The sequence below is a fragment of the Lynx rufus genome, unplaced genomic scaffold (assembly GCF_022079265.1).
Source record: "Lynx rufus isolate CCGP_SWC_20201006 ecotype Redwood Valley unplaced genomic scaffold, mLynRuf1.p SCAF_2, whole genome shotgun sequence".
Lineage (NCBI taxonomy): Eukaryota > Metazoa > Chordata > Mammalia > Carnivora > Felidae > Lynx > Lynx rufus.
This window is the reverse complement of record NW_025814834.1, coordinates 176,783,474-176,796,801: the sequence shown is the minus strand read 5'-3', so window position 1 is coordinate 176,796,801 and position 13,328 is coordinate 176,783,474. Positions and strand designations below refer to the sequence as shown.

At 40.6% G+C, this 13,328-nt stretch overlaps 1 pseudogene; it reads right to left on the bottom strand.

Moving 5' to 3' along the window:
- Positions 1-3,386: 3,386 nt before the first annotated feature.
- LOC124516876 (uncharacterized) lies at positions 3,387-3,556 on the bottom strand (annotated as a pseudogene).
- Positions 3,557-13,328: the final 9,772 nt, after the last annotated feature.

Genomic DNA, 13,328 nt, shown 5'->3' with positions numbered 1-13,328 from the left:
CACCAAGTTGTCACAAAAGGAAAACGATATAAATAAAAAAACATTGTCTTGCTGGCCCTTGGGTCGGCCAAAAGTTGAGGCTGTATGCATTCGTTTCTCCTCCCTTACAGATTCGGGGCTTTCAAGGATTTATTTCGGTTTGAATCGTATTAATCGTGAAAATGCTCAGGGAAAAACGCCCGGCACTGGATTCTGAGCTAGATTCTGAAGATAGGAACTTGAGACACGACTTTGGAGCCAGAGCCTGTAGATTTGAATCGCGGCTGTGGCTCTGTGCCTCAGTTTCCCCATATGTAAATGCATGTGTTAACTGTTTCTCCCAAATACAGTAACTGTAAAGATTGAATTAGTTAATCCATGTAAGCATCTAGAACGGTGTCCGGTACAAAGAAATGCTACGTAAGAGTTAGCCATGACCTTTATTCCAGTTTCTGGGGATGAAGGCGTCCCAAGCCATCAAGCCACTTTGCAATATCTGTAATATTATTTTACATTATTTTATATGAGTTCATCCTTCTTCCAGGTAGAATACTATATCAACATTTACGGGGCAAGAGCCTTCCCCTATATCTTCTATAGCGCTTGGCAGAGAACTGGGCACACAGTGGACGATAAATGGACACTTTTTCCAGCTGTCTTTTTTGTGTATCAAGAAAGAGTTGTAGCTTGCTGATACATTTACACTGACTTGTTGTGGGGTTCAGTGACACCTATATCCAGCCACCATCAACCACTTGTCCTTTCCAGAACAGTCCTTTGACACCATTCTCTTGCCCTCCTACTCCCTCTGCTTATGACGCACATCTATCCTTTCTCTAGCTAGCAAAAGGCTTCTGTTGCTCTAGAGTCCTCTGAAATGTCACCTCTCTGAGCCCTTTCTTGACCCTTGGGCAGAATTAACTTCACTTTCAACCTTTGTTTAGAACACTGTCGTGGCACTTATCACCGTCTGGTTTGGCCTTGTAGTTAGGAAAAATCAGTTGCACAGCATCTGTACCGTCCCCAGCACAGGGTTTGGTATCTGCTGAATTAAGGTGAAGTCCAGCCTGGACGACAAGTCGGGCTGGCAAAGAAAGGTAAAATCTCTGTCTTCTGGAATCTCCAAGACAGCTTTGGAGCTGGGGCAAATTCAAATAGCAACAAGTAAAAGCCAGGATAGCTAAGAGAACAGATTCCTTCCGTAGCTTTTCAGTGACACCCACCTCTTGAAATGTTAAAATGGCAGAAACAATACAATGTGATTATTGACGTTCTGAAAGGAATTCGGGGATTCTGGAGTCTTTCCCTTGCCCACTCAACCCTCTTTGTAATGATAATCACCCTTGAAGTTCTAAGTCACCAACCCCTGTCTTTGGAATTTCGATCTGCAAGTAAGTCCAAGTCTTGTTGAAACCTCAGAGCCCTCCTATCTTCCCCCCTCCTTGGACACCTGTGCCACTCAGATGGCTCCTTGTATTCTACTCTGTTCTATCATTAGAATTTTAGAGTTACCTCCTTTTCCATTTCCTGTATGCTTTTCCTTATCTGCGAAATGACTTTTATTAAGAATAAACATATTTAAGAATAAACATTGTAAAAGCCAGCCTTTTACTGTGGCTAAATGGTATTACAACTCTTCAATCTTGTCGGTTCCTAAAGTAATTGGGTGAGATTGTTAACTTTAGCTGGCACTAGACTGAATACTAAGAACCTAACATTCAAGTTCTCCAGGTTGAATTCAGCTGCTTGCTAAGAAGGCAAAAAAATCTGTTGTTCCAAGAGCAGATAAGAGGGAAAATGAATGGATGTTGAAGTAAGTTTTATATTTCCATTCACAGGGCTCTGCAGGTTATCTTTTGTTCATAACAAAAAGATCATAGCGCTGATTGAAGCCTGTAGTTGTATGCAAACAAGTATTGTATTCGGATTACTCTTCCAGGGAACAGAATGGTAGAGATACTCATTAAAATTGACTTGAACAAATCACAAGTACAGTGTCAATATCATTCTTTACATAATAGGAAATCAAACCACCTAACCAGATACGTGAACGTGAAGGCATCTTTGCTTTAAACTCCAAAATTGAGCAATCTAACTAGCAAGTTAAATGCAGTGGAACAGACTTCATAGTTTAGAATGGTGTCGTTTCAAAGTAATTAAGTCATTAAAATTCCTGGTAAACATAGCTTACCAAAACTCACTCCTGAAAATGGCATCCAGTTCACTAAACTAGTCTGTATAAGAAGTATAGCATCAGCAGGGATAAATGCCTTTTTTAAGATTAATTTATTATGTGTGACAACCATAGCACATCATATTCTTAAATAACTGATACCTCCCAAGAGATTTAAATGGCTTTCATTTCTAAGATCTCCTGTTACCTCATTATTTTATTTCTCTTTCTCTTTAACCCCTAACATTTAATAATTAATCTTTTTTGTTTTGTTTTGTTTTGTTTTTTGAAAAGGCATGAACTGGTTCTGGAAATATTTAGAGGAAAGGTAACTGAGTGCCTTTACATGAGAGTGTGTAGTCCAAAGGTCAAAGCAAGCCATTGAAATTCACTTAAGGAGACAGATAAGTTTTGGTTATGAAGTACCCCATTTATCCAGTTTCTTTAAAACTGGTACATTCCACCTCTGGATTATACTAAACAAAAATTGCTAGATTGCTTTTTTGTAAGTGCTGGATTTGGAATCATGAGTGTTGCTACAGGAGTGAGTAGAGGCCGCCACAGTAATGGGCCTAGGAAAAGACAGGAAGGAGGTGCCTAGGTGGCTCAGGCAGTTAAAGGGCCAACTCTTGACTTTGGACTCGGGTCATGACCTCCCTGGTATGTGGGATCAAGCCCCGCATGGGCTCTGTGCTGACAGTGGAGCCTGCTTGGGATTCTCACTCTTCTCTCTCTCTGCCCCTCCCCTATTTTCTCTCTCTCTGCTTCTCAAAATAAGGAAATAAACTTAAAAAGAAAAGGCAGGAAGGAACAGGGGATTTGAGGTCTGAACATCTTGGATCTGCTGTTTGACCTGAGGCAAACTGAGCAACTTCTCTGAATCTCAGTTTTCTCAACTTTTCATTTCAATTTCAATTTAATTTCAATTTTTCCCTGGTTTTGAGGACTAAAACATTAAAAATGAAAGAACACATTTTGAGAATACTCAATACAAAATAGGCAGTTGATAAATGTTTAGTTGAATGTTAGTATTTTAAGCGAACACTTTATTTCTACAATACACCTAATTTAAACACACATATTCAAAAAGTGTTTATCAACTACTAACTCTGAATATATACCATTTAGTTTGAGTTTATCCTTCCCTAAATGCAATGATACCTTAGGCTTCTCTATTCCTGTCTTTTTTTTCTAAATGTGCGATCTCCTGAGATTTCTCCTCCTCCCCGCCCTGAGGGGGTGCGCAGTTCCTAGAGGTACTGCATTCCCGGGTCCGTGTGGAGTAGACTGAGCAAGCTCCAAAAATCCATTTACTAGATTGTCTTCAGATAAAGGACATATCAGATATTAACCTGATAAGAACAGATACTACACTTGATCTTAGCTCAAAGGCCGAGAAGTGATGCACAATTTCCTGAGATTTCTGAAGTAAATCAAACATGCTTATTTTTAAAAGCCTATTTAGTTACATGTTGTTTTCTTCAGGATTGTTTGTGAAACTCAAGAAAAGCCATTTGCTTAAACTAACAATCTTGTACAAGTGAGAGTACTCGCACTGTAAATGCACTTTCACATCTATTACCTCATTTTATCCTTACAAGTCACTGAGGTAGGTGGGGTTGCTTTCATCAGCCCATTTTATAGATGAGAAAACTGAGGCAAGCCCATTTAACTGGCTAGAACTGGTTTTCCCCGTAGGTAAAATGGAAATGATTCTAACATTAGCTCATGCAGTATAAAATAGAGCCCTTTACAGTTTATAAATGTATTTACATTCACTGATCTCATTTCAAGTAGGTAAGGCAGACATTATTATCTTTGTTTTAGAAATAGAGGTACTGAATTTGGGAAAGATAGGAACTTTGTTTAAAGTTGGAGATAAGGAGATTCCTGAAGCACCACTAGAATCCCAGGTCTCTTAATTTCTAAACCAGGATTCTTTTCTTTACACCACAAGGTCTCACCTCCAAAGGTACTCGGAAATTTCTGCTTCTGCGCAGTGGTTTCACAGAAATAATTTAGAAGGACTGCAGAATCAGCCACATGTCTTTATTTAGAAAGCCGAGAACATTTGCTTTTGTTTTGTTTTTTCTTACAGACTTGAAAAGGAACAACATTGTTGCACCTTGTGTAGCAGAAAGGAAGGCTTGGGTTCATGATTTGTCAAGCAGTTATTTGTTATGGAAATGGACCTTTAGGAACACACAAAACAGAAGTGTTACTGTAAAGCGGCCTGGATTATGTCAGTACTCCTTCATCTTTTTACCAGCGGTAATCTTTTCTTTAGCTAGAAATTAGGGCAGTTAAGAGCTCACCTTACAGCAATTCAAATAGTTAATGTTGTTATTCAAAGCAACAGAATCTAGAATGGATGGAGGAACTTGCGCAAAAAGACGCTGCGGGATTTCTCTCTAGAATAGTGAAACTAGTGCGGTTGGTCGCTCAAAAGGAGACTGATGCTGCCACCTTGTGTCACTGGTGAAAAATGCTATGATTCCCAAAGAGTGAAATTGTCATCATTGGGGACTGGGGGATGGGGAATGGCTGGAACTGGAATTCAGAGCTTTTCTATCATGTATGAAATAATCACAGCCAACAATCATCGGGATTTTCCTGATCCACGTATTTCTCATTCACGCAACAGATGTGATCATCGAGTGTCTACAGCGTACCGGTCTCCTAGGAGCTAGGGGTACAGCAATGAAGAAAGCAGACAAAAATTCCTGTCCTCATTGAGCTTTTTAGGTCTCTGGTTGTTTCATATGTATGCACTCATTTAATATTCTAAACAACCCTATGAGAGAGGTCTTCCCATTTTATGGATGAGGTTACTGGGGCACAGAAAGATTTAGCAACTGGTCTAAGATTACGCAGCCACTAGGTGTTAGAGCCTGGATTTGAATGGAGGCGGTCTGATACAGGAGCCACCAGGACTTTGATCATGAGGCTATACCATGTAAACTTTGTCCTCTGACCAAGGTACACAAAGATTAGTTGCACAAGAGGTACTTTAGCTTGTGTGTCTGGGAGGAAGAGGTAGAAGGCTGTGTGTGTGTGTGTGTGTGTGTGTACATTGTACATATTCACTGGAATCTTATATGTACATAATCTGTGTACATATGCACTGTATACATATATGTGCATATAACCACTGTGTATGTATGGGTATTTATCCACTCATTTACTCACGAAATTTTCACGAGCACCTCTTTTCTACCAGAATTCATGCAAAGTGCTAGAGATAATCAAATTAAAGCTTTTGCCCCTTTCTTCAAATGACTAATTTTTAGTAGGAGAAAAACATAAACAAATACCTGCAATATAATCATGGCACTTATCACATTTTATTGTAGAGACTTCGTTGTTATCTTTAAAAGGCTATAATCGCCTTGAGACTAAAGCCAAACCTTTGCGTCTAGCATGGTGCATAAAAAGCCTTTAAAAAGTAGTCGTTGGACGAATGATGAGCTGACAGTTGTAAGCTCCACATTTGGCCATCAGGGAATGTTTCAGGGCTGGTAAGTCACAGCTGCATAGGAGAGTTGGAAAAGGTGTATGATAATTTGAGTACATAGAAACAAAAGTGTAAAACCTCTGCTTTGCACCATACACAAAACTGAATCCTAGACGGGTCATTGACAAACGTTGAGTGATAAAATACAGCTTTTTGGGATAAAACAAAGGAGAACATATTCAAGAACTGTGATAGGCAAAGATTTCTTATATAGGAATAAAAAGCATTAATGACCAAAGAAGAGACATACATTGGAACTCATGAAAATTAAGAACTTCTGTGTATAAAATACATGTCGGGTCCACCAAACTATGGCCAATGTACTAAATTCATCCTGCTATATGTCTTTGTACAGCCTGTGAGCTCAAAATGGTTTTTATATTTTCACGTGGTTGAAAAAAGTCAGGGGAAGAATAATATGTAATGATATGTGAAATGCACATGAAATTCAAAATATCAGTGTCCATAAATAAAGTTTTATTGGAATACAGCCATGCTTATTCATTTAATGTATGGCTGTCTACAGCTGCTTTTTTTCTACAGCGGCAGAGTTGAGTAGCAGCAACAGAGATCACATGGCTTACAAAGTCTAAAATAATTACCATCTGGCCCTTTATAGAAAAAGTTTGCTGACGGCAAAAATACACAAGTGAGAAAATGAAAAGGCAATTAGGGCAGATCAGGAAAAGACACATATTTACAAAGAGGACTCATATCCAGATTATATAAAGAACTACAAATCATTTGGAAAAATACAGACAACCCCAATTTTTTGGGGGGGAACAGAAAAAACCTTCAATAAGCACTTTGCAAGAGGATATACAAGTGGCCAGTAAGCATAGGACAAAGTACTCAACATCATAAGTCATTAGGGAAATGCAAATTAAGACCCAATTAAATCCCACTATATACCTATCAGAATAACTACAATGAAAAATCCTGACACTATCAAGCGTTGGTGAGGATGTGGGCCAACTGGAGTGAAAATTGGTATCGCTACTCTGGAAAAGTCTTTGGCAATATCTACTAACACTAACCATATGCCTATCCTATGGCCCAGCAGTTCCACTCCTGGGGATGTGCCCAACGAAGATAAGGGCATATGTCCACCAAAAGACCTGTGCAAGATGATTCATAGCAGCTTTATTCATGATAGCTCACAAATGGAAGCAACACAAGCACCCATCAAAACAGAATGACTATATAATACACAATGGAATACTATGGAGTGGTGAAAAAGAATGGACTCCATCTACACGGAGGAGCATGGATGAATCCCTCATACATAATGTCTAAACAAAGAAAGCGACACGAGAATGCATACTACATTGCTTTATAAGAAGTGTGAAAACAGTTAACTAGTCTATGGTGATAGAACTCAGAATAGTGGTCGCTTTGGGAGGAGGGGTTATTAACTGGGCACAGGTATGTGAAAGCTTCCTGGGTGCTTGATTTGAATCGTGCTTACATAGATATACACATATGTAAAATTTAATAGTATGAAATCAATACGTGGGCATAAAGTTTTATGCTTCATTGCTTGTATGTTATACCACAAGTTTAAGAGACTTAAACTATAAAAAGGTAGCCAAAGTAGAAGTGAAATATGAATAAGGGAGGGAACAGTTCTGTATGGTATGGATGGGAAAAGGGAGAAATGGAAGAATTTCTTCAATATGCCAGATTGTTATCATTGGATTACATTTATCTACTTGATGTTTGGCCAACAGGGAGTTAATAATTCTTCTGAAAATTTAACCTACCTAGTCATCCCAACTCCAAAACAGATGCCAGCCCCACCTTGCACTTGGACCACATTAATGGCCATGGCCATATGAACATCTCTTTCTCAGATAATTCGTGGTCGTCCACCTCGCCTAGTTCTGCATAGGCACTGCCTTCCCAAAAAGCATGTCTACAGGGCAACCTTTCAACCTGAAGAAAAAAAGATGGGGAATGTGAGGAAGTCCAGAGTGAGGGCAAAGTAACGCTAAGACAACTTCACTGACTATAGTGGACTCACCCCCTTTGGAGGGGTAATTCACCCCTTTGGCGGGGGTGAATCCACTCACACCTTGGAATGGTCACCCCTCCAAAGATATGTTTATGTCCTAATTGTCAGAACCTGTGATTGTGACCTTATTTGGAAAAAGCGTCTTTGTAGATGTAATTAAGGTTCTTGAGATCATCTTGCATTACGAAGTTGGGACCGGAATCCAAAGACAAGTGTCCTTTTAAGACACAGAAGAGAAGACATGGGCACACACAAGAGAAGACCCTGTGACGGTGGAGAAAGAGGGGACAGCGAAGCAGCCAGAAAACTCTGCAGTGGTCGCTGGGAGCTGGAAGAGGCAAGGAATGGGTTTTCTCCAAAAGCCCCCACAGAGAGCACCGTTCTGCTGGATTTTGGCTTTCTGGTCTCCAGAGCTGTGAGAGAACACATTTTTGTTGTTGTTTTTTTTTTTTTTTTTTTTTTTTCAACGTTTATTTATTTTTGGGACAGAGAGAGACAGAGCATGAACGGGGGAGGGGCAGAGAGAGAAGGAGACACAGAATCGGAAACAGGCTCCAGGCTCTGAGCCATCAGCCCAGAGCCTGACGCGGGGCTCGAACTCACAGACCGCGAGATCGTGACCTGGCTGAAGTCGGACGCTTAACCGACTGTGCCACCCAGGCGCCCCAACATTTTTGTTGTTTTAAACCCCCTGGTTAGTAGTAATTTGTTGAAGTAGCCCTTACAAAGTCATACATGGAGTTATCGAGTACATTATCTTCTTCAGTCCAATAGAAACTTTTCACTTTTCTCTTTCAATGTTAGAAGTGGAGAAATGGAACACAACATGGCACACAGACAGGACGATGCAGGGCCTTTGCACTGAACGCTCCCACTGTTGGGAAGTTCCCCTCCTCAGGCCTTTACTGTATTTGCCATATCCACGTCTCTCCTGACGCCACTGCTTGCTTTGTCCCCATAGAATTTACATATGTTACTTGTTTCTTCCCTGTAGTCCTCGACCAGACTTCAAACTCCATCAGGATAAGAATTTTTGTCTTGATTTCCCTTTGGTTTCCTTAGTGCAAATATCTGTTGCCTAAATCAGTAAATAAGTGAATGAATGAGCAGGTGAATGAATGAATACCTAGCTGGGATGGCAGACACAAAGGCCGCAGGAAGAGTTCATGATAATTTTAGGTATTGTCAAATCACTTGAAGAAGCCTGCTTCCCTGTTATTCATTAGAAAAAAGACATGATGTGGGGTTTCATCTCTTAGCAAACAGTGTTTCAAGCCAACTCGACCTTTCCATATTACCGCATCTGCTTCACTAAGCTGGATTCCATATTTGCTGAGTGCATTCTGTCTCCTCAACCTGGATTGTGCCCCCTCTTTTCGAGATTCCTTTCTCCATTTTCCCCTCTTTGGTCACTGTTAACTGGCCTTTATCTCCCATCCTAAACTGTTGGGCGACTAAGTAGGCTTTCTTATATTGAGTGCCTCAGGTTAATCCAGTCTGGATAAGGGTAAGAAGTTCTATTGAGGCAAAATTCAGGTGGAAAAATAAGGAAGGAAACTTTAGTAACATTCTTCGAACACCTACTACATACTGGTTCCCTTCATTTGTATCATCTCTCTTCATGTTAACCCCTTGAGTTAATAATAATAGCAACCACCTACATCATGCTTGTCCACCAAGCCCAAAGCATTGTGTGTGTATTATCTAATACATATATTATTTGATAACCCTATGGGATAGGTGCTTTTATTATCTGTATTTGGGGGTGAAGAAAATGGGATTCGAAGAGGTAACTTGTCGCACGTTACACTGCTGTGGTCATGGATCCAAGTCAGGCAGTTGAGGCTCAAAGTCTGTGTTCTTAACCAAAAAGCTGTGATAATCCAGTGGGTTATTATTTGGCTATTAAAGGGTATTGTAATCTTCACTACCAGATGAAGGAATCAGGGAAAAAAATAACTTTTCTCAGCGTCACATAGCTTGCAAATGGCGGAGCCAACATTGGAACCCAATCTGAACTGTATATCAAGCTACCTATGTACATCTCTACCTGGTGGTTCTCAAATGTAGCATATCCAGAACTCCCGGACCCCAAACCACACTTCTCGTAGGGGTCTCCATCTAATGGAATGGAGTCCTCCTCTACCCCTAGCCTTCATGCCCTACGTCAGTCTGTCACCAACTTTATCTACTTATCCCTCCAAAGTAGATCCTAAGATCCATCTCTCGTCTCTGCCTCTACTTCAACAATCCTTTCTTCTGCATCTCCTGCAATAACCTTTTAATTGCTCTATTTCTACATTTGTCCTGTTCTAATTCTCCCAGCCAGAATGTTTGCTTTTTTTTAAATGGAAATTTGGTTATGTCACTTACCTGCTTGAAGCTCTTTAAAACTTCTTTCAGGCTTGTGATAAAATTTAAAATTCTCCAGGATATAGTCTTTATCTAACTCTCCAGCTTATTTCCCACTTTGCTCATACACTGGGGATTTTGGCTTTCCCTCTTTCTTTTAGATACTAAGTTCCTTTCTAATGTGGAGTCTTTACATATTCTGCTCCCATTTTATTATGTTCTGTCCTTCCCTCCTATTACCTTCTGTTGTGTTTATTTGTTTGTTTGTTTGTTTAGAGAGAGAAAGAGATGTAATTCACCTATCATAAAACATACCCATTTATAGTGTACAATTCAGAGACGCCTGGGTGGCTCAGTTGGTTCAGCGTCTGACTTCGGCTCAGGTCATGATCTAACAGTTCGTGAGTTCGAGTCCTGTGTCGGGCTCTGCACTATTAGCGGAGGATTGGGATTCTTTTGGGATTTGCTTGGGATTCTCTCTCTCCCTCTGTATCTGCCCCTCCCCTTCTCACACTTTCTCTGTCTCTCAAAATAAATAAATCAACTTAAAAAAAATAAAGTGTACGATTCAGTGGTTTTGGTATATTTACAGAGATGTGCAAATATAACCACAAATCAATTTTAGAACATTTTTTTGTCGTCCCCAAAAGAAACCTGTGCCCAAGAGCAGTCACTTCCTGTCTCTTCCATCCCCTCCAGTCCTGGGTAGCCACTAGTCCATTTTTCCATCTCTATGGGTGTGCTTATTCTGGACATTTCATATAAATGGAGTCAATACAATATGCAACCTTGTGGCTGATTTCTTTCACTTAGGATAATATTTTCGAAGCTCATCTACGCTGTCGCATATATTCGTATGTCGCTTTTTTTTTCTTACCAAGGATTTTGCATTCTGGACTCTACCACATTGTTGTTGATGTATCCATTTGGTGACATTTGGGCTGTTTCCACTTCTTGGTTTATTAGGAACGATGCTGCTATAAACATCTGTGCCATCGAAGGGACTGTAGTCCTTAGAAGACGCGAAATGAAAGTCTGTTTTAGAGCTAGGGTCAGAAAGAATCATTCTGGCTGGTTTTTTTGTTTTTTTGTTTTTTGTTTTTTTTTTTTAGAATAGACTGGTGTGGACAAAGGGAGAAGCAGAGTCTGGTTAGAAGACCATTGCAGTCACCCAAGAGAGAGATGGTTATGGACTGGTTTAAGGTGCTAGCAGTAGAGAACATGGCAAGAGATGTCAGATTCTGGAGATGTTTGGAAGGTAGAACCAGTTGGATTTGTTGACAAAATGGTATGTGGCAGGAAAAAAAGAGAGACATCAGTAACGACTCCAAGGTTTTTAGCCTAAGTAACTAGAAGGATAAAGTTGCCATCAATAGAGAGAAGGAAGACTGAGTAAAGCCTACCTGGGGTGGGGGGTGTAGAGCAGGAGCTCAGCGGGACATGAAAAATTCGAAATATCGATTAGTGATTCAGGATGTTAAGTAGACAGATAAGCATGTATTGTAAGTTTATTTGTCCTTATTACATTAAATAATATAGTATTAATTTAATTTTTTTAATGTTTATTTATTATTGAGAGACAGAGAGAGACAGAGCATGAGCAGGAGAGGGGCAGAGAGAGGAGGAGACACAGAATCCGAAGTGGGCTCCAGGCTCCGAGCTGTCAGCACAGAGCCCGACGTGGAGCTCAAACCCACAAACCATGAGATCGTGACCTGAGCCGAAGTCACACGCTTAACCGACTGAGCCACCCAGGCGCCCCACTAATTTAATTTTTTAATGTATTCAGTAAATAATTAGTGAATGCCTATTATGTGTAAGGCACCACTGCGGATAGCCAATGAAGATAATCTGACTCTGTTTACATCTCAGACAGTTTTCTACATATTGCCAGTTATCAGTGAAAGCAGTGTGGAGTCTGGAGACACGAATATTAGTTCTATCTCTATTCCAACTGGTTACCTGATCTTGGGCAACTATCTTCACTTACCTGTGCCTCAGTTTCTTCAACTTTAAAAAGGGGGGTCATGCAAGAAGATAGTCAAGATGCCCCCACCTGGCCCTAAAAATTCTTCAGTTTGCATATCTGAATTGAAGTTGATTTTTCCTCAGGTGATATCATTCCCTTGGAACTTAACCGGGGAAGACAGCTACTTTTCCTTCTTCCAGTAATTCATTGGACAAAGAAAAAGTTGTTCTATACACAGACAGTCTCGACCCACAATGGTTCAACTTACGATTTTGCAACTTCACGGTGGTGTGAAAGTGATACGCATTCGTTGGAAACCATGCTTCGGATTTTGAATTTTGATCTTCCCTCGGGCCAGCTGTACATGGTATGAGGTTCTCTTGTGCTGCTAAGCAGGAAGAGTGAGTCACAGCTCCTAATCAGCCCCATGATCATGAGGATGAATATCCAATACGCTTACAATCAATCTGTACCCGTACAACCATGCCGTGTTTTCTGTCTGTACAGTATTCAGTAAATTACATGATATTCAACAGTTTATTATAAACACTTTATAAAATACACTTTATGTTGGGTGATTCTGTTCAACCGTAGGCTACTGTAAGTGTCTGAGCATGTTTAAGGCAGGTCAGGCTAAGCTGTGATGTTTGATAGGTTGAGTGTAGAAAGTGCATTTTTGACTTGCGATATTTTCATTTTACAATGAGTTAGCAGGGTGTAACCCCACTGTAGATTGTGGCAGACCTGTATCTGTGACTTTCCGTGGCCACTTCCATATTTGTGCTTCTCTTCCATAAACTTAATGATCTCTCTTCATTAAAAACTAGGGGCGCCTGGGTGGCTCAGTCGGTTGGGCGTCCAACTTCAGCTCAGGTCACGATCTCGCGGTCCGTGAGTTCGAGCCCCGCGTCGGGCTCTGGGCTGATGGCTCAGAGCCTGGAGCCTGCTTCTGATTCTGTGTCTGCCTCTCTCTCTGCCCCTCTCCCGTTCATGCTCTGTCTCTCTCTGTCTCAAAAATAAATAAACGTTAAAAAAAATAAAAAAAAAACTAAATGAATCTTGGGGTGCCTGGGTGGCTTAGTTGGTTGAGTGTCCGACGTTTCATTTTGGCTCAGGTTGTGATCTCAGTCACGAAATCGAGCCCCCTGTCAGGCTCCACACTGAGCGTGGAGCCTGCTTGGGATTCCCTCTCTCCCTCTCTTTCTCTGCCCCTCCCCTGCTCATGCACATTCTCTCTCTCAATAAATAAATAAACTTAAAAAATATATATAAATAAAAAGTAAATGGGGCGCCTGGGTGGCGCAGTCGGTTAAGCGGCCGACTTCAG